Consider the following 27,967-nt stretch of genomic DNA (forward strand, 5'->3'; position numbering starts at 1 on the left):
CATTGGAAGAACTGGATTTGGAAAGAGAACCCTTCTCCTTCCCCTTCTTTTCTTTGGCAGCCAAAGTGCAATTTTCTTCATCAGATGCCTTTGATGAAGATCGTCCCTGGTATTCCTCCTGATCTCTTCTTGCACAAGATCTGACCAAAGTCTCTCCCATCCTGGCAATTTCTCCCGACCATTGACAGAGTCCTGATAGGAATGCCAACTCTTCGAAAGACCAAGGAGAGCCAAGCTCACCAAGTCCTCATCATCAACAGTCACCCCCACACTTCCCAGCTCATCCCGGCATTGGGTGAACTTCGTGAGATGCTTGGGCATACTATCTCCATTCTCACACTTAATGTTTCTGAGTTTATCCTTGAGCGCCAACTTCCTCTGGTCGCTCTTGCTTTGAAATAGATCTGTCAACGCTTTCCACATCAAGTATGGAGAAGCCTTTCCATGTAGGCTGGATACAATGTGAACCTTCATGCCCTCCAACGGAATCCTTCGACACTTTGCTGTCTTCTTTTGCCAAGCCACAACTTCAGTAGCATCAGTAGGTTTTGGGACTTCAACATCTATGAAATCCTTCAACCCATTGTCATCTAACACCGCCTCCATCCTGTCTTTCCATGCAATATAATTCGAGCTGCCCTCAAGAGTATACTCCAATCGCAATCCATTGAAAGACATTTTAACTTTGACACCAAGAAAACACTGCTGCAAATTCGAATTCCACTAGCTCAAAACTCAACCACTTTTGATCTAAAATTCGTGAGAACAAATTATTTCTCGTACAGAGATTGACTATATGGGTTTTTACCGGATATCTCACCTTCCAAAAGAAGGATGAATCCAAAGGCTACCTGGCCCGATTACAGACTCTGGCTGAAGAAATAAAATGTAAACACTTTCTGAATAATAGATCTGATGATCAACACCTCTGATACTATGTATAAATTTTGAATAATATGACACTTATTCACAGAGATTATCCTGATTATACACTATTGCGGAATACATGCATAATACATAACCTCCTCTACGTTGATCATCAATTTTGTGGAATTAAAAACAATGAAACATCAACCGCATGTGCACATTAACACAGTATGTAACCTGGGGAAAGCATAAAGATGAAAACCCCACACTATCTATATATTATAATGATTGAGAACATGTAACAGTACAGAGTACAATACTCCTCACAGGTACTCAGTACTATCTCCACCTGTTACACACAAACTAGCTCAGATCTGAATCAATCACAGGTTCAAATCTCCTCCACTGCTTGCCTGCCTCCACTACGCAATGCTGCATGAGAATAGATGAGAATGGCTGAAGAAAACTCGTATTTTCTTGGCTGAACCACACAATCCTCATTGGCATTACTCAATCCATTGATTGTGCAAATCTCATAAACAACTATAGTCACAACTGATAGCTGTCTTGCCCTTTCACTTACCTCTAATACCTGTCTCCACTGAACTCTCCATGCACTGAGTTAACTGATGTATTCTTTAGTTTCTTTATGAGTTAATAATTAGTGAATTAATTAATAATTAATTCACATCACTCATCACTAGTGTATTCTGTAGTTAGACTAAATACAACTAGTTCAACTAAGTCAAACTGAACACAACTCCATCAACTCCTCAATCAACTCCACCAAACTCAACCACTTGAGTTCTAACTAAAGTCCATCATGCAATAGCTCAACTGACCCATAAGAAAAGCTTATTTCCTTTTGAAATTTGCATGTTTCACATCTGTAGCTCGAACTGAAGTGCTCCAAGAGAATAAGATAATGTTTATAGTCCAAATATTATTAAGAGCTAATAATATTCGACTGTTCTATTTTTAGCCTGGCAGTCTAAAAATAGACTCCGCCCATATGTCTAAAAATAGAAGTCCATCTATTTTTACCAACATGACCAATCATCCACAAATAGCATCCTGCAACTCATAGACCATGATCCATATGTCTAAAAATAGACATTGTCTAAAAATAGACTTTGCACCAAAAATAGCCTGCGGGCCCACTTAGTGAAGGCGACTCCTTTCCACTAAGCTCCATCATCTTGTTGCATTTTCAACACTACTCTGGAAATGCCACACTGTTTAAGGTACAAGTTAATTTTGAAATCCCCATATTCGAGAGTCAGATAGACGCAGATGCCATCGATAAATGGTTAAATCTTCTAGAGGGTTATTTTTCTATTCATGATTTTTCCAGTCAGGAAAAGATTATTTTCGCTCTTCTCAAAGCAACCCCCCACATCAAGGACTAGTGGGAAACCTACTGCGAGCATAAGGATGAAAGTACAGGCTCACTATTTTTAGTTTCACCCACTTGGGATTCATTCCGGGATGCCATCAAGGAGTAGTACTACCCTATCAGAAGCTATGAGCATCAATACATAAAGTGGACCACATTGCGATAGGGGAGGGACCAAGATGTGCCAGAGTTTACCAATATTTTCGATACCCTTTGCACAAAGTTGGGTATAAAGGATTCAGAGAAGCATTTGGTACTCAAATACCATGACATCCAAGAAGAAATAGAATTCCTAAACATCCCCTAGCTTAGCACGGCATACCAATATGCCGTCAAGGTCGAGAAAAAGTTTAAACAGAAGAAGTGAGACTTTGGATCTATGAATTCGAAGCAAGGGAAAGGTGCCCCCAAACCACAAAACAAAGGAAAAATCCAAGGCAGGGCGGCCCAAGACAACCTGACAAAGCTACAAGCAAAGAATAACATCATGCAGCCGAAAAAGGACACGGGAAAGTGGTGTGAGTTCCATAAGGGCTCCACCCACAACACAAGTGAGTGTCAAGCCAAGTAGTCACTGGTGGCCGAGCTAAAGGTTTCAAAATCAGATGCATGTTTTGACTCTGAGTTAGAATCTGACAAGGGGAATGACAAAGTGTAGCAAATTATCAATGCGGAACCCAACGTAATCATTTCCACCATGAAGATACAGAAGGAGGAACTTGAAGATCCAAAGGAGAAGCATCTCTTCCACTCCCAGATGTGGATAAAGGGCTCCCCACTATAGTTCATTATCAACACCGAGAGCCAAAAGAACCTCATTTTGGTAGAGGTCATGAAGCGGTTGGGCTTACCGACCACAGCACATCCACAACCATATACCATTAGGTGGCTTCACCAAGGACGAGATCTTCGCGTGAGCCAGAAGTGTCGCCTTCCATACAACATCAAGCCCTTCATGGATGAGGTATTGTGCGACATTGATCCCCTTGAATTTTTTGATGTATTATTAGGGCAACCATACTTGTGGAAGTGAAATGTTGTGTATGAACCAAGGCCCCATGCTGTTATTGTTACTTTGGGAAATAAGTTGTACAGGATATCGAAGGTAGCACTGCCTACCGCCATCTCTTTGGTTACTGCAAAATAATGCATTAAGCTCATTTCCAAAACCAGGAAATTTGTTTTCCTGATGATACACCCTCAAGGAAAGAAGAAGACGATGGCCACGACCTCCAGATAAGGCCCCTCCGCACGACAACTATAGATGGACAAGGTCGTGCAGAAGTATGAGGACATATTCACCTCCCCTGTAGGGGTTCCTCTACACTATCAGGTTAAGCACTCCATCGATCTGACCCCAGGTGCGCCGCTACCCAATGGACCAATCTATCAGTGCTCCATTCTGGAGAACAATGAAATCAAGAGGCAGATTCAAGAACTGCTGCAGAAAGGTCACATTCGTTTGAGTTCATTGCCCTGAGGGAGCCCGATCATGTTGGTACAGAAGAAGTATGGGACTTGGAGACTCTGTATTGACTATCGGGCACTGAACAAGATCATTGTTTGTAATAGGTACCCGATCCCACGGATTGATGACCTCCTACACCAACTGAAGGGTGGAAAATATTTCAGCAAAATCGATTTGAAGTCAGGATATCACCAGGTACCAATCGAACCCTCCAATGTGTGGAAGACTACCTTCAAAGCTAAGGAGGGCCTTTCCAAATGGTTGGTTATGCCTTTCGGATTGACGAATTCTCATGCAACCTTCATGAGACTAATGGACGACATCTTGTGTGCATTCACCAACTCATTTGTGGTGGTATACTTGGATGACATCCTAATCTTCAGCCAGAGTTGGGAAGAGCACTTCCACCACATTCGACATGTTCTCCAAACACTGCAGCAACACAAGTTATGTGCCAATTTAGAGAAATGCACTTTTGGCATGACCCAAGTTCAGTATCTGGGATACATTATTGATGAATAGGGGGTGCATGTGGATCCATACAAGATCCAAGTCATTCGGGATTGGCCATCTCCAACCACTATGACAGAGCTCTGCAGCTTTCTAGGTCTTGCCAACTTCTACCACAGGTTCGTGTTGGGATTTTCTCATATCACTTGGCCCTTGAGTCAAGTCACCAAGAGAGGAGCGAAAGAAAAATTCTTTTGGTCTGAATTGCAACAGAAGGCATTCACAGAGTTGAAAGATCGCCTCTACACAGCACCAGTGCTCGCATTACCAAACTTGCAACAACCATTTGAGGTTGAGACAGATGCCTTTGACTATGCTATTAGGGCAGTCCTTACTCAACACGGGCATCAGTGGCATATCACAGTGAGACACTTTCAGACACAGTCCGGAAGTTTCCCACTTATGACAAAGAAATTTATTCCATTGTGCAAGCCTACCGACAATGGAAGCATTACATTTTGGGGAAGGAAACAGTCATCCACACAGACCATCGACCCTTGAAGTTCATACTAACCCAAGGGAAATTGCAGAATGATCACCATCAGAAGTGGTCCACATACCTGCAACAGTTCCATTTGAATATCAAGTATAAGAAGGGTAGCACCAATAATGTTGCAGATTGCCTCAGTCAACCACTAATCATGGCGTTAACCACCGTGCTCAACTCTTGTGGGCACGAGACTTTTGATTGGCCACTTCTCTACAAAAGTGACCCAGAATTCGGCCACACATACCAGACACTCTTGGAGGGTCAGCATGTTCCAGATTTTCACCTCCAAGATGCCCTGCTATGACACGTGTGTCACCTTTGTGTTCCTTCAAGTGAGCATGCCAAGATGATTTGGGAAGCACACTACAGTCAGGCTGCTGGAAATTTCGGGGTCAAGAAAATGGTGGCAGTACTGCAGAAGTATTTCTATTGGCTGAATCTTTGACATGATGTTGGGAAGTACATCAGATCATGCACTGCCTGTGCCATTGCCAAACTAACCATCAAGAAGCAAGGCCTCTATACCCCGCTAACCACCCTTAGTCGACCTTGGGAATCCATCTCCATGGATTACATGTTAGGACTTCCTTCCACTAAGCATGGAAATGACTGTGTTTTTGTGGTCGTCGCCAGGTTCTCGAGGATGGCCATTATGGTGGCCTACAAGAAGAATATCACATGAGAAGCCACTGCTAAACTCTTCTTTGAATGAGTGTGGGTACACTTTGGGATCCCACAGTCTATCATTTCAGATCAGGACAACAGGTTCCTCAGTACATTTTGCTCCAGTCTATGGTCGATGCTGGACACCAAACTCACTAAGTCCACAGCCTTCCATCCTCAAACTGATGGCAAGACAGAGGTTGTCAACAAGATGATCGTACACATTCTGTGAATGTATAACTCAAAGAATCCATGCACATGGGATGAAAGCCTCCCCTATGTTCAGCACAGTTACAACCGGGCTCTTCATAGCTCGACTGGCCACATCCCTTTTCAGGTGGGCTTGGGATTCCAGCCACTATGTCCCATTGATGTGGCCATGCCATTTGCAGCCACTCACGTAGATTCGGCTCATGTCTAGTCTGAAATAGATAAGGAAACCAAATTCATTGAGCACATCCAACATATTCACCAGCAGGTCCATGACATTCTAGAGAAATCAAATGCCAAGTACAAGCAGCGACATGATCAACATCGGGTGCCACACAAGTTTCAGGTGGGCGACAAAGTCTGGTTGCATTTGCAAAAGGAATGCCTTACCGAAGCCTATCGGAAACTCAGACCACTCTGATATGGTCCTTACACCATTACCAAGGCTATGGGAGATAATGCATTTGAGCTCAGCATTCCCCCATTCCTTGGCCTTCACCGAGTGTTCAATGTGGACCGTCTTAGGCCATACTTTCCACCATTACTAGACACATCCGACATTGCATAACAACTCACACCCACAGAGTTAAATCCAGATTGCATGGAACAAGCTACAATGGATCAGATCATGGACACACAGATCAAGCACACTCGCCAATACAATATCAAACTGTATCGATTTGTCAAAGCAGGCCAACTCCTTCACCAGGGACCAAGTTCAGCAGAAGTTTCCTCATCTCATGGAGCAACTCAACGCAATGGGGACCATTGCTTCCTAAAGGGGGAGGAATGATCCAAGTGGATATTGGTGGCCACCTGCCAAGTCCATTTGGACCCCCACCACTGTTGCTTTCAGCTTTTCAGTTACCTTAATTGTAGCACAGTTTACTATTTTTATCAATTTTTCGGGTCCTGAAATTCCAAAGCCGTATTGAGGCCCTAAACGACATTTTTTTGGGAAAAATGGCCTAAAGTTTCTATTTATAAAACTGTATTTCTTAGATAGATCTTTCTAACGAGATATTGTACATGTCAAACAGAGATTATATGCCAAAGTTATGGCCCCGGGAAGTTGATGTACCAATTTACCCAAACGGGGCCCACAGTTTGGCGTTTCATCTTCTAGGGTTAGGTTTTTGGATGTTTAAGGTTTTCCATTGTTTTCTCAACAATCAATAGGCCTTCGAGCCTCATTGTAACACAGTTCAGAGGCATGTAGCCGCCACATCTCTTCTAAAAGATAAGCTACCATCACCCTAGCTGGTTTATTTCCATTGCTGTTTGTAAGCATATTTCAATATTTTACATTAATGAAATGAATTATTATTTCTGCTACATCTCTGTGTTTATAGTTATCTCTATGATTTATTGCATTCCTGTTTAAATCCGGATCATAGGATATGGACCAAAAACAACTTGGGAAATAAAAATGTTAGGAATCATTATTATTACTGGTCCATATCAAATAAAATGATAGGATAGTTGCTCTAAAAAAGGAAGGCAAAATGAAAATGTTAGATAAGCAATAATAGAAAAATATTTTCTTTAGAAAGTAAAATTAAGGTTGCTAGCTCAAAATGCACCTTTGAAAATGTTATTTTAATTAATCATGCTTAAGTTCCTTAATTATGATTTAATTGTCGTAATAAAGCTTGATGACCTTATAAATAAGTCATATCATACACTTTTGTCATATTGGCGGAAGCGAAAAAATGACACATCAGGCACTAATAACCAATGGGCACTTTTCAACGAGGATCGTTCACTCCGCTCGGATCAACAGCTGAGGAAGCCTTTCGGTCCCCCTTTGGTTGTTTCCCGTTAACGCGAGGGTGGGGGGGGGTCCGAAAAGAAGTTTTCATGGCTGTCATTTTTTGCAACGTGGCACTTCCACAATGTTTCGGGCCTCCAAGGCTTGAAACCACAAACAGTTATGCCCCCCCCCGTGAAATCCGTTGTCGGTTTTCTTCCATTCGACTGTTGAATTCTTCCCATGCCATATGCATCCATTATCTCCTATCCAAACATGAACCTCCACGTCACCAATATTTTTTCATTCACCCATTCATTGTCCGCCATGTAATAATACCATTGCTATATGCTTCAAACTCGTTGATATGCCTAATTAACTGTTTAAACATCTGTTAAGCATTAATTTGCATCCTTATGCAAATTGATTGCCTACGGCTAGATCTAAAAAGTCATTTGAGCCAAATTGAACCTATAAATGCTCCATGGCTCCAATATTTTCCACTTTTTGCTTCCATCCATAAATCAAAAGCACTATTTTCATTCTACGTATTTTCTCCACTGTTATCTTTTTTTATTAAAACATCTTCTGGATTTCCCTTGCAGCAGGATGGCTCCTAAAGCAAAGATACATAAGACTGCTGAAGAAGGAATCCCTCCATAGTGTCCCTTGAAATGGATCATATGCCCCTTGTAGATTCCCTTTTTAATATCAATTACTGTGAATGTGAGTTTGATTTTTAAGAATTATTGTTGGGCATGGAATCCCCCCACGGCATGTTTTGGGGCTCAAAGCCCAAGTTTTGACTTAATCTTGTTGTAAAACCCCGCAAATTGCAGGCGCAGAAGTATGTTCGAGTCATAGGGTTGTCTGCCCTAGTTTTGGATGTAATGTCGGCCTACTCATGGTCCACAAACCTTGGGATTATATAAATAGAGTGAGGCTCTACATGTAAAAGATAACTAAGTAGAGGATAGCGAAGAAGCGAAGAGAAAGAGTCTAAGTGTCTAGGTGTGTCTTGGGTCGTATAGTAGGAGAAGGCTCTACAGCTGAGTACGCAGAGACCTGGTAGTCCACAGCTGAGTGTGCGGACCCCTACAGCTGAGTGCGCAAGGTGGAGTTGAGTTTGTAACCGAAGAAGAGATTAATGAAGAAATATTTTGTTACCAATTTTGTGTATATGTTCTTGGATTAATGCATGGTTAATGTGAATCACAAATATACTATTTATTTACTAAGCGCACTTATATGAATGATTTATATTGCTAAGTATACCTTAACACATACAAGTAGGCTAAGTTAATCAACTAACAGTAGAATACTGGCAAGGAATTGGGTAATAATAGTGTTCAGCCCCTGAGTAGGGCTGCGCGAAGGAAACATCTCAGGCTGCAAGGTACAAGTAAGTGCCCGTAGCGACGGGTGCGTAGAGTCGAACCGCGGACCTCTTGAACTCATCAGACATCTCCATGGTGCAGAAACCTAGTTCTAGCACCCTACCATACTACTTTGGGTGAGACCTCAGTCTGTGCTCTGTGGACTATTTCCGAAAGGGCTAGTAGTACCAGGATTTGTTTGGCTAAATCACCTCTGAACCTGGGTCAAGCCCCAACAAGCCAACAAATGGTTCTGTTGCTAGGACCGAGATCTGCATAAGGGATGTCTGATGTCGTGTCACTGGAATCTGACAAAGAAATAAATTGAAGGGTGGTTGGACAGAAAGATTCACGAGTTCGCGGTGCAGGAAAATAGGAATCCATGAGTATCGAAGGAACAGTGGTTAGAGCACTACTTATATACAAAAATCCATGAAATTTTCTTTGCATCCTTCCCCTCTGAGTTGTAAGAGTGGATCACGAAGCTAGCAAATAGTCAATAGTCAAGGAAGGTATAGGCTCGACAAACCTATTGTGTGGAATCCAGAATTGGTGCCCATACTAGAAGCATCGGAAGATAAGAATGCGTGCGCTGTGGACCATTGGCTTGATTGAATTATAGGAGGGCTTATCACCGTATTCGTGGTAGACATGTCAATCAGCTACAACGAGGTGGAACGACGCTTACTCAAAGGGCTACGAGGTAAGTACATTAAATCTTTGAACACTTGGATTAAAATTCCACTGTGTGAAAAGTGGTTTATGCAAATAAATTGATGTTTGGGGCTACATGAAGTGGGAGGATCTATAGAAATGAAGGTAGTGCAAAGATAGAAACTATCCCCTTGATTTCGCCTCGGTGAGAAAGGGAGGTAGAGCTCGCGAAAGTTTCACCAAGAAGTACGATCAGTATGATAAGGTGACGAATTCCACGCATACCACCTGTTAGAGTCGGTATTGTCATCCCTCCGTCAGAGATCAACTCCTCTTGCTGCATTTCATGTTAGGTGTCTCACCCAATCATTTTCATTCCATTAGGCACATAGATCATCTGACGGCAGTGTCGTTCCTCCAATTTCCCTCATGTTATCTACTTGCTGGCTCATGTTTGTTCGTTTAAAAAACATATACAATCTTTTTTATCTTGAAAATTGCAAAGGTTGTCTTTAGGTTTTCATTGTCAAATAGGTCTAGGGTTTCATTAGGGTTTTGTCAAAAAATGTGTCAGAGTGTTCAATAATTGCCAGCAGGCCATGAGGATGTTTCAAAATCAATAAAATTCGTCATCAAGTGTTCAAAATGTGTTTTTCCTCAAAACACGTTTTTGAGGAAAAAAATGAATATTTAGCCTTTATTGTAAAAAATCATGAAAATTTTGTTTTCCTCATTGTAAATCCATTCATCTGCATCCTGGTTTCCTTCCTTAGCCCCAAAAGATCCATGACCTGCAAAGCAAGCAAAGCTCAGGTCATTATATTCATCATGAAGTTCAAAAGAAGTGAAAAGGTCCAAAAAACAGAGTTTGTAAATAAAGTCAAAGACAAAACATTATGAAAGTGGGTTTTGGCAAAAATAAATTTAAAAGCTCCATATATAAACCATTCCTCCAAGTGTTTGAAACTCATCTTCACTCCAAGAGCCAAGAGAAAACAAAGCAAAGTGATTGTGGGAGTTTTGGGTGAAATTCGCTCCAAATCGACCGGTGCGGCACACTGGGCAGGAGGCGCGGCACACCCATCAGGCGCGGCGCACTGGGCCTTAGTCTGCAGTTCATTTTAACACGGGTGCGGCGCATTGGTGAGGCGCGGCGCATTGGGCGTGCTACGCGGCGCATACAACCAGGAAGCCTGAAAAACACCAGGACGACCTCCAATTGCAAAAAATCGCACGAATTTGCCTTGTTCCAAGTAGGTTGAGCTTCACCTCTGCTGTTTATGTTATGATGGTTGATGTGGTGAGTGTTTTAACAAATAATCAAACCCTACCATTACAAATTCCTCAAACAAAAATTGCTACCTAGGGTTTTGAAAATCTATTTTTCTACCAAGTTCATCTTCCCTCCATCATTCCCTACCCCATTTTTCCCTATTTTCATGCTTCCCTAAGTTCCTCTACCCCCTAAATTCACTAATCCCCTATCCCAAGTTCCCTTTCCCAAATTTCCTATTATAAAATCCCAAACCCTAACCTTATACAAAACCTCCCAAACATCCCATATTTTCCCTAGCTAACTCTGTCCCAACAGTCCCAAAATTCCCACTATTTTTCCCTCTCCTAACAGTCCCTTGTTTCATTGTTTTCCCTTGGTAGCAGAGGTCAAACAATCATCAAAGGCAGTCCAACACAGTTTCAGCACCTATTTCTCCAAGCCAATTTGTCTATCAATAGTTATGGCATCTGATCCTTCATATGATTATGAAGAAGAAACCCAAAGTGATTCACCCACGGAGGGACATACACCCAGGAGGCCTCATAGAGGTGGCAGACATATCAGAGAAGAACCTACCACTCTTACCAAGTTGTAGGCCTGCCCGCTTGCCCTCTTTTGTTTCTAGTCATGTTATGAATTTTGCGAGAAGGTTGCTCATATTATGTTTCATCGTGAGTTGGCCCACTTATTTGTGTTGCATTTGCATGGTGATCAAGCCACTCTTGCTGGTGTTACTTTCACATTAACACAGAAACCATTTCATTGGAAATTGGCATACCAAACATTGGAGAACCATGGAATAAGAGATAGAAGATTGACCGGCAACACTATGAACCATACATCAAACCTAGTTTTTTAAGGCAGCTTAAGAGAGTGTTTCCTTTTCAGTTTCTCAAGGATGAGCTATGTTTGTCTATATTATGTTGTTTTTCAGTAATTAGCATGTTTGGACTCTTGAGAAAGCCTTGAGCTTCATTGTACATTCATTTTCAGTATTTTGGCTAAGGAATTGAGACCAGGATTTGTAGCACTCTTTGGGATTCATGTGGCAATTTGTATTGGTAAAGTGCTTCTCTTTGTAATTGTGAATTTTTTTTATCTATGCCATCATTTATCTTATTTCCTCTGAACTAAACAAACAATAGTGTAATTAGAATTCATTGAAAGTGCAATGCTCTACTTGAAGTTTCCTTTAGTTGTTTGATGTTTTCAGCTGTTTAGGGAGGATTCTTGATTTCCCTTGCCGTCTTCAACACCTCACCTGCCTTTTCCCTCCATCGCACTAAAATTTAAGTGCCAAAACAATTTCCTAACTTGCCCTATCGAGATCTCTGCAGAACTAAGCCTCAATCCCCGCACCCCAAAATCTGCCTTTCCCTTGATTCCAACAAAATCCCCAAAAAATCAAATCAAATCCTTGCACTTCATACCTAGCCTAAAATTAGTTTTATTTCAGTCATCTCAAGCCCATTGATTATCTTTTTTTGAGATTGACCCGGAGAGAGCCCTCTCCTGTCCTCGTAGGGCTAGCTACGAGGCTGAGCGTGGTTTGATGTTGGCCCTGGATCCTACCTTTTCAGCCTGAGGTAAATCTAGGCTCTAACACCACCTCCACCTACACCCCCACCAGTTTTACCATCTTCACCCCCATATTTTTCCACACCATCTCCGCCACCACCACAGTTCAATATGGCGAGTGCGATAAAATTACATGTGTTCAAAGGAGCAGGGAACGAAGATCTGGACCAATTTTGGTTCGTGGTAAAGGTTGTATGGGAAGAGTAAGGAGTCACAGATGACAACATAAAGAAGGCAACGCTGGTAAGTGCGTTGCAGGAGCGCACACTAACATGGTACATTAAGCATTCTAATGAAAATCCAAATGCAGGGATCGCAGATATCCAAGGTGCGTTAAACAGGGAATTTAGCAGGCCAAAATTGGAGACACAGTCAATTATTAGGTTTAAGGAAATCGTGATGCTTCCAGGCGAGACCCCCTAGGAGCTGGATTAGAGATTGGGGGGTATGATTCGCGAAGCCAGCATGACCTTGACATATGGGCAGCACTGCGCATGGTTTGTAGTGTCACTAACATCGCATGTAAGGACTACGATGTCACAACAGAAGATATCCACCCAAGCCAAAGCTTTGGAGATTGCAATGAGGTTGCACGAGACCCAATACAATATCCTAGTCTGGGAGTCCAACAGATCCACGTGCAGCTACAAAACTTGTGTCTTGAGATGCAGAGTTTTAAATAGGACAGGACAACTCGCCCAAAGGCACGCGAGGAGGTATGGTGCATAAAATGCAAAGGATAGGGACATGAAAGCGATAATTGTCCAGTTTTCATGAACTACCTAGCGGGAGGAGGGCCAATGCCATTGAGACCAGAGGCACAAGCAGGACCGAGCGTGGTGCTTGCATTATGGTGCACGATTTGTCAGATAGGAGGGAAGCATGCTACAGATAATTGACACCTATTACAGAAGTATACGCAGAAGTCTCAAAAATTGTTCTATAATTTTTGTAGGTCAGTAGGCGATGATGAGCGCACCCGTATAAGTTATGAACTGATGATGGATCAGACTCCTACCTATAGAGTTCAGACCGAAACATGAGCCCTCGATCAAAATGCAGGGATGGCGCGCACTGGATTTTAGGGGCATGGACAAGGTCAAGGTGGAATGGGACTAGGAAGGGGTCACGAACAACTGATTTGTTACAATTGCGGAGGGCCAGGGCATTATGCCCATGATTGTACAAATCTGACGAGAGAATCATGTTTATATTGTACCTAATTTGATCATGAGACAGAGGATTGCCCCACACTGATAGTGAGGTTGCGCGATAAAGGAATACTCCAGCCTCCATTGACTCAGAACCTACAAATGATGAGGTATGAGCTGCGTGAGGAGGACCCGAATGTAAACATCGTGCTTTGAAGCAGTATCACGACAGGAGATGAAAAAGGTAAGCAACTAGAAGAGAGTGCTTGGGTTCGCAAGGCTCCAACAAAGGAACCATAGTTCGATTTGGAGTGTGCGAAGGAGACATTCATGGAAGCTAAGAAGAGCTTCACGGAGGCCTCCACTTCAGGTATTAAAGACAAACTAAAACCGGAGATGGACCTGTCAATGCTTACTACCTTTCTGGAGACATGCATGAAGCTATTGTGTGACAGCAAGGCAGCAAAGGGACTGCAAGAACTCATCACTAGGTGCGCTGGGTCAGGATAACTCCACGTAGTTCAGAATCTCAGGAAGCACACAACGTGAACAGGAATGGAGATGAGATTGACTGTGCAAATCGAGGAATATGAAATGGACCAAGTGATTATATATCTAGGATCCGACATGAATGTCCTGCCAAAGCAGACATGGGAGCACATGGGCAGGTCTATGTTGCAATGGTATCCTATTCAATTGCAAATGGCGAACCAACAAAAGATCCTACCAATGGGAAGATTGTAGGGAATAATGGTAGATATCGAAGGTGTGAGTGCGCTTGTAGATTTTGAAATGATAGATATTGTTGATGACAACAATCCCTATCCTACGCTACTGGGAATAGATTGGGCCACTGATATGAACAAAGTGATAAATCTAAAGAAGCACAAAATGATTTTTGAGAAAAGGTTACTATGCGTAGTGGTTGTGGAGTGATAAAAAGGTGTCTTGTGAACTCCTAATTACCTCACATTAATTATCAACCCAGGGACGACTTTTTATTTCAAGAGTGTACTCTGTCTGAGGCGGCTATTTACTTAAGAGTAATGTTTCGCAGTATAGTGCTTAAAACCCAAAAGTAAATGAATGCTTGAAACAAAATCTAAAGCAAGAAACTGAAATGTTCTAAACTAAATCATTCATTCAAATAACCATCAATCGAGGATACAGTTGCAATAACTCATTCCTCTAGAAATTGATGAAGGAAAAGGAATTAGAGTATGGATCATGGATCTGGGAGCATAATAGCGTCTGCTGTGTCTCACGACAGCCTTGATCCTCCTCCCACACTAAAACAGTAAATGCAAGTAAATGGAATGGAAATTAGAGCATGGACCAAAGATCTGGGAGCTAAGCAGCGACTTGCTGACTCACTACAGCTTTAGACCTTCTCTCACACCAAAGCAATAAAGGCAAGTAAACAAATCAGCAGAAAGTAAAACGGAATGGCGAAATGGAAATGGGACAGCAATAAATGATACAGCAGTAAAATGGAACAGCAATAATCAAATGGAACAACAGCAATCAAATGGAACAGCAATCCTTAATGAATTACGAAACAACAACTATCACCCGTATGTACATGATTTACATTAATATAGCAATCTGAAAGTATTGAATGATGCAGCTATGTTTCTAAGCAGAATGATACTACTCTCGAATCCCACAAATATTCATACCAGCACTCTGTTACAGAAATGGCTGAATAATGATACAATTTGACCCCGTGTGAATTCATTTACATAGTGCAGAGTTCTTACATGGAGAAATCGTTCATTCATTGATCATAACAGAATAATAGCGTATCATATAAAGAATGTATCAGATTGCTACATAATAGAAATAAACAAACCACACGCAAATCACCGTATAATAATACAAAGGCAAGTGTCCGTCGGAGCCGGGCCCTTAGCTGCCGATGGTACACCGCCTTAGATTACTCCAGACGCAGAGACGGAATGAATCACCAAGTCTTTTATATTAGTTGCATCCACAAAAGTATAACAAAGTCAGGTCTCAATGAGACTCAGCGATCAAAGTTTATTCCGAAAGTGTAAAATTACAAAAACAATCCTCCCCTCCTCTGATCTTTGGTTTCATTTAAATAGAGAAAGATCAGAGCATAGATAATTACAACATGATAAATTTGGGTTGATTCTAACCAGATGATCAACAAGAAAATATATTCCCTCTCATCTCTTCAACAAAAGCAAGACGAATTTGGGTTTACAGCTGAGATTTGGAGGGCGGCCGCAACTGCAAATCTGAGAAAATTGTGCTCAAAGAACCATGTGTTTCTCCCTGTACAAGCCGAATTTGGGAAATCTGTTCTTCTTGAAGATAATTGGGCCCGTTCTGGACAAAACGCATGTTCCGGATTTTCCAAATTCGTCTTCATTTGCTTAGAATCTTAACCGTAAAACTGTCACTCCTTAAACCAGCGAATTTCTGAGTTGGCTGATTTAAAAATCAAATCTTCAATCTGGAAGTTACTTTGGAGGCTAAAAATGGTAAATAAGGTTACAACCAACTTATTAGAACTATCATTGGTAAAATAATGCATAATAATCAATTTATAAGAAATAAAGGAGAATAAATAATATTTATTCATGAGAGCATAAATAATTAATAAAATGGATTTAAATGATAAATTATAATAAATGGCATGATGAAGAATGGTAGAAATGGGTGAAATAAACGTTCAAAAGTGACAATAATAATGGTATATTAACGACTCTACAGTGGTACCTTTAGGCCCTGCGGAAGGATCATGCTACACAGAGCCAGTGCGTGACAATGAAAGCGACGATGATCTAGACTATATCTACAAGATAACCACTTGGGAACAGGATTGGGTGAATCCTACAGTGGATGGTAGGATTCTGTGGGAGCCTGAAAGCTCCTGCACATCAGATTTAGACAAGGAAATAGAAAGAGGGCAGAATCGATTACATGAGGTAACCACACTCAATTGCAACATGATGATAAAGTCACTACACTGTGTAGCAATAGAGGCAAGAGATCTGCCTATGTGTGACGAATTGACCGTGATAGATGATTTCCTAAAAAAAATTGAAAGAGAAGTACCGAAACAACATCGTTTCAACATTATGAAATGGGCACTGCGCGCTACGCCTGCAAGATGGTAGGGACGCGCCAGCAGAATTTTAAGTATTGGTGGGGATGTAGAAGGATGATGCGCCTACGATTTGGGAAACTGCAAATGCAGCTAACAGACAAGTATGACAGACGGGATGATCCATGTGCACATCTCACAAAATGGACCAAGATCTACGGGGAAGAGCCACAACCTGAATGGGTGCATTTGTTCTGTCATACCCTGGATGTCATACCCATGAATTGCTATACGGAGACAGAGCTCCGCCATGACACAAGCGAATGGGATATCTTGCACGAAGGATTCATTTTAACCTTCACGTTTGAATATCGTTGGTGGGATAATGTTGATGATTCTCTACAAGCAGTAAAAGAAGCTATCTTCAAAATACCCCAGGAACCAATGGAAATGCTTCAACCAAAATGGGAGACACAGCTTAGTTGCGACATGGAGTGTTGCAATGTAAATATTGAGGAGGATGATGAGGATCAACAGAATATTAACATTCTAGAACTGAAGGTTGTCATGAGGTTTTAGGACCATTGATTGAGGATCATGACATCACTGCGCTGCTAAAAACGAAGTAGGTAAACATTGGGACGGAGGCAGAACAAAAGTGTGCAACACTTGGTGACTATTGGGATGATGCCACGGTGGATAAGGTCACTGAGTTACTCCGTGAGTACTAAGATTTGTTCCTGACAAAAATTACAGGTTTAAAAGGGATCATTGGCGACTTAGGGATGATGAAGATCACCCTAAAACCTGACACGAAGCCAGTCAAGCAGAGGCCTTACCACTTGAATCCGAAGTATAAGGAAAAGGTCCGCTTAGAATTAGACGAAATGCTCACAGCCGAAACTATTGAGCCAGTGGAAGAATCCGACTGGGTGAGCCCTATGGTAGTACAGGAGAAAAAGCAGAAGGGTGAAATAAGAATATGCATGGACCTTACGAAGCTGAATGACGCCTGTGTACATGACCCATTCCCGACACTGTTCACAGATGAAGTATTGGAAAATGTTGGCAGACAAGAAGCATACTCGTTCATGGATGGGTTCTCAAGGTACCACCAGATCAAAATCGCATCGGAAGATAGGAGCAAGACTTCCTTTGAAATGGAATGGGGCTGCTTTCAATACACCGTTATGTCATTTGGGTTGAAGAACGCGCCAACCATCTTTTCGCGCATCATTGTTTCCACATTTAAAGAATACATCCACAAGTTCCTGGAGGTCTATCTAGATGATTGGACTGTCTTCAGATTGGTTAAGCACCACGTAGAAAGATTACGCTTGATTTTGGATACTTTCCAATGACACCAGATTGCACTAAAACTTAAGAAGTGCACATTCCTTGTTCCCTTTGGAAACCTATTGGGACATGTGGTTTGTAAACAAGGACTGATGGTGGACCCTGCGAAGATTGCAATGATTCTAAATTTGGAAGCACCACGAAGTGTTAAACAGTTGCACACTACCTTGGGACACACAGGGTACTGCAAGAAGTTCATCAAGAGCTGTGCCCAAATCACCACACCGATGGAAAAACTAGTGGAAAAGGATGTCACATTTTGCTGGAATGATGATTGCATGAAGAGCGTGGATGTCCTAAAAGGGAAATTGGCCTCCACTCCAATATTGGTCTTCCCAAAATGGGATGTGGAGTTTCATGTCCATGTTGATGCGTCGTGTATCACGCTGGGAGAAGTGCTCACACAATAGGGCAGAGAAGGCTTGGACCACCCTATCATGTTTCCAAGTCATAGATTGTCCAAAGCTGAGAAGAACTATTCCACAACCGAGCGCGAGGAGTTGGAGATGGAATATGCGCTCCAAAAATACCGGCACTATTTACTAGGAGGGCATTTCAAGATGTATATAGACCATTCCGCGCTAAAGTACTTAGTCAACAAGCCTGCATTGGGGGGGAACATATGTAGGTGGCTCTTATTTTTCCAAGAATATGACTTTGAGGTTGTGGTATGTTATATAAATGACTTGAAAATATGTGAGAAATATAAATATACCCAATAACTATAAATAATCACCAGAAATAATAAGATAGAAATAGATAGAAATTCTTCTTTATTGATTAAACCCTTAAGGTAGGGAAACACAATACATTCACTCCTTAAGGAAGGAGAACATTCCACAAGCCATATGCCTGTTCATACAATAATCCTTGACATCTCTCAATGGGGAGTCTCTAGCCTCTATATAGACCTCATACATACAATACCGTGGGTCATTACCATGGTTCCCTCAATACCATTTATCTAATACCATGGGCTTATTACATTATTGCTAACTACTTGTGGTCCCTTACATGATACGGGTTAACCACCTTATTTATTACTATGGCCCATCCGTTATTACATTATTCCTTTGGGTACCTCCCTTTGTACCCCATATTATCCCCCTAGGTATACTACATTCTACCCCAACATGTTTCGTCCCCGAAACATGGGAAGAACACAAATAATCAAAAGAGTAGTCCACTGGTACCATGCACGTGCATTTAGCCATCCAAGAGAAAGGTGAACTCTCGATCTAGCTGGTGCCTCACTCGCTTGAGATGGAAGTTGATCCTTGTAGCTCTTTTGTGTTGATGTATAGTAGGTGGATTGTCACCCCTCTCTATATGCCATGCCGGGGTTGTTGTCCTTGTAGCTAATTTGTTGCCATCTTGTTGGTTGTTTTCTTGCTGGGTGATGTGGGTGGTGATATGCTGAAGTTTTAACCAACAATGTATCTTTCTTTAATTTACCACCTAATGGAGCCTGATTGTTATCTAGTACATGTTGTGGTGCCTGCTATGGTTTTTTATCTTCCAATATTACTTCAACCACTGAGTCCTCATCTGATGTATCAGTACCTATAACCTTTTCTGTTTCAGCCTTTGTTTGTGTTTGATTATCGACCATTAAAGGCTCATCATTTGATGTGTAAGTGGCATTAGAGCTTTGTGCTTCTGCCTCCATAGTCTCTGCTTGGGTCTTAATGGAAATATTCTGAAATCTAATTTTCTTCTTTTTATACCAAAGCTTCAGGAATTTCTTCTGCACATTGATATTGATAGTACCCATAGATTCCATCCAAGGATATCCCAAAACAACATCCATGTTATCCATATCTGAAGTATAAAAGTCACAATGCAACACATACTTATCCATAGAAAGCTTCAAATCTTTATAAACTTGAACATCCTCATTATCAACCTATATGTTTTCAATGTGTTTTGCTGGAACTTGCAATTTTTTTGCCAAATTAACGTTGATAAAATTATGCTTGCAACTGGGATTTATAGACACAATGATCTTCTCCTTCTGAATCAATCCATGAACCTGCAATAAGGAGATACTAGCAGAAAATAACCCTTTAGGTTTCTTGGTTTCCTTCTTTCCTGTACCAATAAAATCTTTGCTAGGTTTTGTGGTTTTCTCCTTTCTAGTATGAGACCATTCGTCCAAAAGTAGTTCTTCTATTACATCAGCGATACATAACCTCAGAAACTCACTATCAAGTGATTCCCGCCATATAACAATGTTATTTCTCAAATAAGACCCTATTTTTTCCTTCCAACACCCTGGACAGTCCAACTTATGATATGCTATAAAATTTTCAATAGAAGTCCAATCATCTTTTCCTTTAAATAACTTACTGTTATAAGCCATGAAGAGGGTTTGTAAAACAAATTGCTTACTTCACGAAAATTTGAAATGGCCACAATTCTGTCAATATTGCTCAGAATCTCTATTATGACCTATTTTCGGAAATGGAACAACCATTATGCATCTTCCCATGTGGTAGAAATCCTGATCTAGGAACTGGAATTTCAGATCCACCCTGCAACTGTCCCGTCGTCACCAAAAAAATTCTGAAAAAAGCGTTGATTTTAAATCAGCGATATCTCCCTCATCCAGACTCCGATTTAACTGGTTTTTTTTTTAACTTGGGTATTTTTTCACAAAAAATCCATATCTGGAATTAGATTCTGTATTTTGCACTATAATGTACAGATCTGCGCCACAAACTCGCCGCCTTGAAAAAATATCTACAACACCACTGATTTTTAGTTCAACGATATCTCCTTCATTCAGACTCCGATTCAATCGATTTGTTTTTTGAAATTGGGTATTTTTTCACAAAACATCTGGATCTGCAATTAGATTCTGCAGATTTTGCACCAGAATGTACAGATCTGATCTGCAAACTCGCCACCCAAAAAATTCCTACAAAAAAAAAAAATTCTCTGCTTTGGCCAAGAAAGTGCTCTGATACCAGTTGTTATATAACTGACCTGAAAATATGTGATAAATATAAATATACCCAATAACAGTAAGTAATCACCAGAAATAATAAGATAGAAATTCTTCTTTATTGATTAAACCCTTAAGGTAGGGCAACACCATACATTCACTCCTTGAGGAAGGAGAACACTCCACAAGCCATATGCTTGTTCATAAGATAATCCTTAACATCTCTCAATGGGGAGTCTCTAGCCTCTATATAGGCCTCATACATACAATACCATGGGTCATTACCATGGTTCCCTCAATACCATCTTTCTAATACCATGGGCTTATTACATTATTGTTAACTACTTGTGGTCCCTTACATGATATGGGTTAACCACCTTATTTATTACTATGGCCCATCCCATTATTACATTATTCCCTTAGGTACCTCCCTTTGTACCCCATATTATCCCCTCTAGGTATACTACATGGTAAAACCTGGACGCCTGAACGCAGGACTGGATCACTTGTCGTGTATTGAGATAGGCGAGGAACCTATGAGTTTGGAGGAAGGATTACCTAACGCGCAGCTCTTTGCTGTGCGCATCGTAGATGGGCACTTCAAAGATATAATCCACTTTATGACAATGGGGACTATGATAAAGGAATACTCCATCCAATAGAAGAAGGAATTGGTGGTACACACAGTGGACTTTTCTGTCATCGTAGGGCACCTATGCAAAATGGGAAATGACGAGATATTGCGAAGATACATACCTGAATTTGAATTAAGTCAAATCCTAGTGGAAGCACATGTGGGCACTACAGGAGGACACTATGTAGGACAAGTAACCACACAAAATATTCTTCATGTAGGGTTGTGGTGGCAAACCCTTCACTAGGATTCAAAAGCACACTGTAAGGCCTGCAATATCTGTCAAAGGACCAGAAAACCATCATGGAGGGACGAGATGTTGTTGAATCCACAAATGATGCTGCAGCCATTCGAAAAATGGGCAATCAACTTTGTGTGACGTATCAAACGTCAAGGAAAAATGGGCACACGCTACATTATCACCATGAGGGAGTACCTGACACGATGGGCAAAAGCACAGCCAGTCAAAGACTGCATGACCGCTACGGCTATGAAGTTTTTGTTTGAAAACGTGTTGACCCTATTTGGCTATTCGAAAATCTTAATGAGTGATCGTGGTACACATTTCTTTAATGAAACCATCAGCGTGCTCACAAAAGAGTTCTAGGTGTATCATCAGAAAAGTACACTGTATCTGCCATAAGCTAATGTGGCAGTGGAATCATTCAACAAAATACTAGAGACTACGCTAAACAAAGTGTGCAATGCATAGCGAAGCGATTGGGACCTATGCGTACCTGTAGTGCTATGGGCTTACAGAACAACGTGCAAGAAATTGACAGGACAAACACCTTTCCGGTTCGTTTATGGTGTGGAATTAGTCATGCCAATGGAATATATAGTACCTAGTCTGTGCATAGCAGCGCTCACAGGGATGATGGATTGCGAAGCTCTGGAGGAAAGGCTCGCGTAATTGGAAGAACTTTAGGAGGAACGGTTCTTGGCTGGTTTTCATCAGTAGGTACAAAAGCAGCGTGAAAAGGCCTAACACGATCGCCATATTAAGCTACGCACCTTAAAGGTAAACGACTTAGTGTTGTTGTATGATAGTAAGTTTGAAAAATTTCCAGAAAAATTAAAAATGCATTGGCTGGGACCATATGTGGTTAAGGAAGTCACAGATGGAGGTGTGATCCAGCTAGTCAAACTAAATGGAGAACCCTTCCCAAGCAATGTGAATGGCAGCCGCTTGAAGCCCTACATGGGTGGGCCCGCTATTTGACTAGCTGGCCAAAGCACAGTCTTCACACTCCGAGGAGCCGAACAAAGGTGCAGGAATATAAAAATATGCAAAAGATACCGATACAGATGTATGGAAACAATTCAGACACAGAGGTCTCAGTACAAAGGATGCAACAGATTCAGCAAGCAGCAGCTCAATGCATTGTGGATCTCAGCACAGTTTGAGAATAGCTGGAGGGACTCCATGCCAAGATCGCCGCACTGACCGATTGACTCAAGGGTGAGTCACGATGTTTGTGTTGGGGGCCTATTGGGCATGGAATCCCCCCACGACATTTTTTGGGGCTCAAAGCCCAAGTTTTGACTTAATCTTGTCATAAAGCTCCGCGAATTGTGGGTGCAGAAGTATGTTAGAGTCATAGGGCTATCCGCCCTAGTTTTGGATGTAATGTTGGCCTACCCATGGTCCGTAGACCATGGGATTGTATAAATAGAGTGAGGCTATAAGTGTAAAATATAACTAAGTAGAGGATAGTGAAGAAGCGAAGAGAAAGAGTCTAAGTGTCTAAGTGTGTCTTGGGTCATAGAGTAGGAGAAGGCTCTACAGCTGAGTGCGTAGAGGCCTAGTAGTCTGAAGTTGAGTGTGTGGGCCCCTGCAGCTAAGTGCATAGGGCGGAGTCGAGTTTGTATCCGAAGAAGAGATTAATAAAGAAATAGTTTGTTACCAATTCTGTGTATATGTTCTTGGATTAATGCATGGTTAATGTGAATCACAAATATACTGTTTATTACTATGCGCACTTATATGAATGATTTATATTGCTCAGTATACCTTAATGCATACAAGTAGGCTAAGTCAATCAACTAACAGTAGAATACTAGTAAGAACTTGGGTAATAACAACGTTCGCTCCCCGAGTAGGGCTGCATGAAGGAAACATCTCAAGCTTCGAGGTATGGGTAAGTGCATGTAGCGACGCGTGCGCAGGGTCGAACCACAAACCACTTGAACTCGTCAGACATCTCCAGGGTGCAGAACCCTAGTTCTCGCACCCTCCCATACTACTTTAGGTGAGACCTCAATTTTCGCTCCATGGAGTATTCCTGAAAGGGTTAGTAGTACCCGGATTTGTTTGGCTAAATCACCTCTGAACTTGGGTCAAGCCCCAACAAGCCAACAATTACATTCATGATCAAAATTGAGATATGTTGATAAAGAGGACCCAATTCGCTTCTGGGAGACACTTCTACCATTATATTCTTTTCCTAAGACCCATCACTTTCCTGATTTAATCTCTTGGTGTCAAGCCAATTATGACCCTATGCAAAGAACTGTGATGACTCAGGATGGAAAAATCCTAATCACCATTACTGCTCAGAGCATAAATCAAATGTTAATGATACCTCCATATAATTCTCTTAGCCATTTCTCATCTGTAGCTCTCATGGATCTCTACAATAAACTTACCTTCCAACAGAGAGCCCTTATCTTTGAACTTTTCCTACCAGAAGATGTCGAATTACCTAAGAGAAATCCACCATATTCATCTTCCATGTTCCCTGAAGCTACTTGACACATTACCTCTCTATTATCATACCTCCTAGGTTATGAAAATGACCAATCTGTTGATGAATCTATCCTTGGATTCTTTTCCATTTTTAGTAAAGAATATCAACCTACCTTCATATATAATTATAGCCACTTTTTGGCTGATAATATACATGAACCATTTATGAATTTGACCACTCAAGGAGTTTTTAGGTACAATTCAGTCATAATCCATTTAATTTTTCTTGAACAGGGAGATCTATTGCCCATTCAGCTGAACAGGCAAGATGAACAGGGAGTGAATCAATCAGTGATTCACTAGACAGAGTTAGTAAGAGCAGCATCATCCAATTTTACATTCTCTCAGTTCATTGATTCTTTTATACATCTAGTTCTTCAACTACTTAACAGTCAGGCAGAGCCCAAAATTGGAGAAGAAATTAAAAAGACATTGCACCTATCAGTGCAAACCAAGACTGGTGACTAGTACCTATACCAGAATTACACTAAGATTAGGATCTATGGCAGTCAGTTGGCTCCATACAAACTACCGATGTATGTGCTAATGAGAATATTCTCACTGTAATACATCAAGCTGATGATAAATATGGATGAAATCCATTTTATCTTAGGCAAGAAGAAACCATAGTTTAAACTCAAAACCAAGGTAGGAAATTTCATTTGTAACACTAGGTCTGCAGGTGCAGAAGCAGACAAATTACTAAATAACATGAACCTCCAGCCAAGCTTTACTTGGTCTTATGATCATTTTCGGATCATTTCATCACTCAGAGTGCAGTTGAAGGCAACATCTTACAACCATACTCCTAGGCGAGGATTGGAAAAATTTATGAACTAGGAGCAATGGTCTGAAGGTATTCTCACAGAAGCTGATGAACAGGTTATATCAACTCCACAGACAACTAATCTAGCTACACATAGTACTCAGCATAAAATATCCAGAGAGAAAACTCAGTCAACTACAGAACTAGGTAAAGAGTACTATATCTTACAAAAGAAGTTGAAAACTGGATTGTCAATGTCATCCGGAAGCAAGCCACCAGAAATAATTGATTTTGGAGAATTGGAAGATGTTTCATTAGTAGGGACCGTTGATCCCAAGCCTCCCTCTACTTCTAAAACTCCTTCTTCAACTAAACCTATAGAGATTATCGAATCAACTGAGACTAGCTCAACATGAGATACCAATATCTTCTCAACATTTTTGGAAATCAAGCAAAAGAATGAAAGTTTTAAATCTCAAGTTTACAGTTAGTTTTGGAAACAAACATCCACCTCTCAGCATAGACTTCTCTCTGCCTTTGACAATGAAAGAGGAAGGATGCAAATGGAATTTTTGCAGGCTCAGATTCTATTTCCCAAATCCACAACAAATTACAATAATACCATCTTCTCATTTGGTGTGAACCAGATACATCCCATTGATCAAATGGATTTTCAAAGGAAATCAAGTGAGATGTTATTTTCAACAATGACTACAACTGCCATGTCTCTTTCCAAGCTTAGAACTACTTTGTCCAATGTAAAATCACACTTAAAGATTGAAAAGTTGTCATCCTTGTCTAAAGATAACAAATTAATATCTTTAGAAGATATCATTATCAAGATTGGGATATGATCCTCTAGGACTGATTGCAAATCAAGGATGGCTACTTCTGAACCACAAGGGCCTCTAGTCGGAGGTGGTTTCCCATAAATACATTTGGCCCAGCTCTATAATTGAGTGGATAAGACGACCTTCTTGGAACTAAAAAGGAATTTCAGTCAGTTGGAGGGCCATACTAAACACCCTGCCCATCATCAAAAGAGGACTTATCTGGAAGATTGGGAATGGGACATCAGTGTGTATTGGGATTGATCCCTAGACTGGTAGTGGGAATGTATATCAACTACCACTGGATTTGATCACATACCTCAACAACATTGGTGTCTTGTACATATCTCAACTAGGAGACAATGAAAACACAACCTTTCTTCTGCAAGCCTGGCACACAAGTGAGGAATGGAACATCCTGATTCAATGGGAAAGACAGTGGAAAATTTTTCTGCAAGCTCTATCAGAATCCTATGTCCACCTCAATGATGATGAGGATGAACTAATTTGGGGTCTATCTAAAAATGGTCATTACTCACCAAAGCAAGGGTATGACCACATATAAGCAGAGCTTAAATTGGACAGACTGATGAGCTGGTGGAGTCAACTATGGAAGTTAAAAGCTCCCCTGCACACAAAATTATTAATGTGGAACATTATTGAGGATAAAACTCCCACAGGAGCTAATCTTAGAAAAAGGGCTTTCACAAGACCAACTTGGTGTGTACTCTACCATCAAGAGGAGGAATCAAACCAACACTTATTCCTCACATGTTCTACATCCAAACTGCTATGGACACAAGTATTGCATACTCTTAATATTAACCAAATCTGGCATGGTGCGGATATCCCAAGTGCCTGGGACAGTTGGTGGGGAGCTGCAACTGATCCAAAAATTAGAAATCTGTCGCTACTGGTCTCTTGGCACATATGGATGGGACGCAACAATACCATCTTTCGTGACTGAATCATAAATTGGGCCCCGATTCCACCAAAAATATACTCGGGCTATGAGGAACTCCCAGTCGAGGAATATACCAATAGACCCAAGAACATCACATAGGAATAGATTGATAAAACCTGTCCTTGTGCTTATTTTTATGGGGATACACAAGCCTAGGGATGTGGGGGAGGCATAATATTTCATCTATCATACACCCACTTTTTTCACATATGCATGGGTCTGGGCGAGGGCACAAATGATTATGCAGAGCTGATCACCCTTCAACATTTGATACATTTTTCCATTCTCAAACAATGCAGATACATTCAAATATTTGGGGACTCCAAAATAGTCATAAATTGGTTTAACAACATAGCTACATGCCACACATATACTCGAAGAACTATTACGGATGATATTGTTTTTCTTAAAACAAATTTTGATCACATTTCATGCACTCACATCTATAGGGATCGTAATGAAAGTGCGGGAAAGCTATCAAAAGAGGCAACGCATCGTCCTCGAGGAGAATGGCTGATCACAGAGCATACACCGGAGAGGACCTACCAGTACTTCCATAGGCCATAAATAGAACAGGAACTTCGGCGGGTGGGTAGCCCTGAAGATCAGCAGCATAAATTTTGTCTCTTTATTACAACTTTTTTATCTTGTAATTAGTAATTTGGGCTACTGAGCAGTGACATCCACTGGTGATTTTTTTAATATGTAATTATTATAGATGTACAACAAACCCAACTGGGTCTACCTATTACAAATTTTGGAACTATATCAGCTGACTACAGTCACAGTATTTGCATATGCCTATGGGCATCTACAGCATGTAATTTTCAACAAGATAATGGAAATTACGAATTTTCTCCCCGAGAAAAAAAAAATGATCCTAAGGACTGTAAATAAATTGAAGAAATGTTGCAAAACAAGAATGTAGAGATTACAACCTTGAAGAAACAGTTGAATCTACCTTTAACTGAGGATCCAAAGACCAAAGAAATGGTAGAAAATGAACAACAGAGGGAGGAGATGTTAAAGCTCATTATTGAGAAAAACATACAAATCAAGAAAATGGAGGAGCAGATAGAACAACTACTCAAGGAAAAAGAGACAGCACAGCTTGTTGTGACCTCAATGACAACAATTCCAATGATAGGTGCAGATTTAAGCTCACCTCCTACTGACATTGCTTCGTATTTAGCAACAGGTGAAACAACAAAATGAGAAGTTACTCTAGAAGTTACAAGCCCTGGAGTCACATAAGG

This window comes from Pinus tabuliformis, chromosome 6, assembly GCF_031772625.1.
Source record: "Pinus tabuliformis cultivar Carrire ecotype Pingquan chromosome 6, CPIR1, whole genome shotgun sequence".
In the NCBI taxonomy this organism is placed as follows: Eukaryota; Viridiplantae; Streptophyta; class Pinopsida; order Pinales; family Pinaceae; genus Pinus; species Pinus tabuliformis.